Source organism: Lissotriton vulgaris, chromosome 5 (genome assembly GCF_964263255.1).
Source record: "Lissotriton vulgaris chromosome 5, aLisVul1.2, whole genome shotgun sequence".
NCBI lineage: Eukaryota > Metazoa > Chordata > Amphibia > Caudata > Salamandridae > Lissotriton > Lissotriton vulgaris.
The window spans coordinates 452,245,164-452,248,592 of record NC_141693.1 but is presented as its reverse complement, the minus strand read 5'-3'; positions in this window follow the sequence as shown (position 1 = coordinate 452,248,592).

Here is a 3,429-nt window from a genome sequence, read left to right as displayed (position 1 = left end):
AAACTTGTTGACAAAACACAAAAAAAACAGTTCTTTTTAGAACTACCTTCACTGGTCAAAGAAAGAACTATATTTCTATGTTAGTGTATAAAAGTTTGTCAGAATGAATGTGTAGTTCATAAATGAATGAATGAAAGCATTACTAGTGTATGGTGAATGTGAAAGTGCAAAGTATAAGGAAGTGCTACAGCATACATCTATAAGGTGTTTACCTATAGTATACTGTAGTACCTCTGAAGCACTTGAATGTAACATATCCATATAAATATGTTAAAAGTCTATGCTTCAAGTTGCACTGCTGGTGAAACTGCCTGGGTGAATTTGTATGTGTTAGGGGAAGATATACAACCCCCTTGTGCTTCTTTTAACACAGCCATTACATCACTTTTGTGATGCATTGGTAGTGTAAAAGATGTGCCATGGTGTGTGGAAGGTGCATCACATTATAAAGCCCTGCGCCAGAAGGAGGTGATATCACAGTACACAATAAGTGTCATATCTCTGGGAATGTACAACTTATTGTACATCTGCTGATTAGTGTTTTAATGTAGTGAATGGATTCTTTTAGAGTAGTGTACAGATAAGCACATAGTGCTGTATGGTCAGTACAATACTGAAACAGAAGTGTGATAGTGTTTACTGGAAGTGTAAGGATACAGATTGGGGAATTGAAGGTATAAAAGACAAGTTTGCCGGTGCATAGAAGACTACATGCATATTCTATTGGGGTTTTCTCATGACCTACTGAACGGATTTACTCCATTTAACAAAAAGCACAATCTGCAAACCGAACTCTACCTCTCTGCCAAATTTGGTGTAATTACATTAGTGTATGCGTATGGTACGATGATAAAAAAAACAATGTTAAAGGAATTATATAGAATTCAATTTTAAAATATTGGAAAAAAAATAATTTATTAAAAAGAATATTTTTCAATTTAGTTTTGTTATTATTTTACATTAAGAATATGAAATATAATGTAAAAAATGAAATGAATATAAATATTTATATTAAAATTTTAAGAAATTGTTATAAAATGTAATAAATATAATTATTAATACATTTAATAATTATCATTTACAAAACCTTTGAAATTCACTGAAAAAAACACAGGTTTCACACCCGTTATAGTTAGGAATTAGCATTTAAAAAACCTTTGAAATTCACTGAAAAAACCATAGGTTTCAGCCACGTTATAGTTAGGAATTAGTATTTAAAAAACCTTAGAAATTCACTTTAAAAAACCATAGGTTTCACAGATGTTATAGTTAGCAGCGGCACCCTGACCAAGAGGGCGAGCCGCTTGTTGCTATAGCACGAGTGGTAAAATTGTTTTTAATACTATCGTGGATGTCCAATTCAGACCTCTGGACATAATCTGTAATTTTTAACATTCACCTGTGATTGAATTTCGCGCCTAAACAATTTGAGGGAAATCAATTTTAAACTGTACTTATTGTCACTGATTACTAGTGCCTCTTACCTGCCCAGACCCCGGTCCGCCGCGGCGTATGCCGTTTGTTGCGGAGGGTCACACAGGCAGCAGACTCACTTCCGGTTGCCAAAACGGAGGAGACAGGTTAGCGCTCTAGCGTATCCGGCCCCCTTCCCTATTTAATCTACAGGGAGGCGCGGACGCGCGCAGCGGCACCCTGACCAAGATGGCGAGTCGCTTGTTGGTATAGCACGAGTGGTAAAATTGTTTTTAATACTATCGTGGATGTCCAATTCAGACCTCTGGACATAATCTGTAATGTTTAACATTCGCCTGTAATTGAATTTCGCGCCTAAACAATTTGAGGGAAATCAATTTTAAACTGTACTTATTGTCACTGATTACTAGTACCTCTTACCTGCCCAGACCCCGGTTCGCCGCGGCGTATGCCGATTGTTGCGGAGGGTCACACAGGCAGCAGACTCACTTCCGGTTGCCAAAACGGAGGAGACAGGTTAGCGCTCTAGCGTATCCGGCCCCCTTCCCTATTTAATCCACAGTGAGGCGCGGACGCGCGCAGCGGCGCGCCGGCGGCGCGCCGAAGGTGCCAGAACGCTGCTAGCTGCCATACCACTATCGTCATCTCCAGCCGGTCCTCTACACCCTACCCAGTTACCTCCGAAAATGGCCTCCACAACCCCACCCTATATCAGGTATACACATAACAAACTTTTAGCACTAATCAGTTCCTACTTTCTGGCATCAGAAACATTATCAACAGATCTTCGGAAGGCCCCCTGTGCTGTCACACTAGACTGCTAGTAAAGACCTGCACTAAAACAAATGACACTCAGACCACTCCTACTAGCCCCACACTAGCAAAACATACGGCCATGTACTTCAATGCTAGATCTATTCCTAGACATGCTTTGGAGATATGGAGCCTTCTTGACCTTGAAAAAACAGATTTGTGCTTTATATCTGAGACATGGCTACATGAGCATGCCATTCCTGACCTCCACATAGCCTTTCCCCAGCAATACTCTATAGTCAGGTTTGACAGAATAGAGGGAAGGGGAGGAGGAGTACTGATAGCAGCCAAGGAGAGCATTAATGTTTGCATTATAGAAAGCGTTGTGGTAAATGATTCTGAAATTATAGTTTTCAGAGAGAATAACCTGGGAACAGAAGAAACATGGAAAGGGGCCTTGCTATATCGACACCCAGGGAATAAGGGAGACTTTGCCAACTCCTTACTTGAAACTATAGCCCCTCACGTATTGACTGCAGACTACTTCCTATTATTGGGTGATTTCAACTACCACGCCGACGACCCGTCAAACACTGACACAGAAAAACGAATCTCTTCCATGAACACCCTTAATCTGACTCAAAAGATCACAGGTCCCACCCATCAAGCTGGCAATACGCTTGATCTCCTGTTCACCAACTCTCCCAATGTCTCGATAGCCAACCCTAGTCCACTATTGTGGACTGATCACTATCTGGTGAAATTCACCATAAATAGTTATAAACCAGAAGCAACAAGAAATAAAAATAAAAAATCCTGTAGAAATATGAAAAAGATCACCCTAGCCGCCTTCTCTGAGAAATTCGTGGCAGACCAAACTGACCCAAAGGAAAATGTTAATCTCGCAGCTATGCATTCGGAATCCACTGTCGGAAAAGCACTGGATAAAATCGCCCCTCGGCGAATGGTCCAATGTAGGGAAAAAATCTCCCCCTGGTTCACTGACCAACTAAAAAACCTTAAAACCTCTACGAGAAATAGCGAGAAAATCTGGCGGAAAACAAAAAATCCAAACGATCGTAAAGCCTATCAAACCCTGCACACTAAATATATGAGGGAAATAAAAACAGCAAAAAGAACACACTTAGCTGAACGAATAACTAAAGCTGAGAATTCGTCTAAAGAGCTTCACCATATTAGGAATTCACCTCCCTTAAAAGCCCACAATCAACACCAAAAACT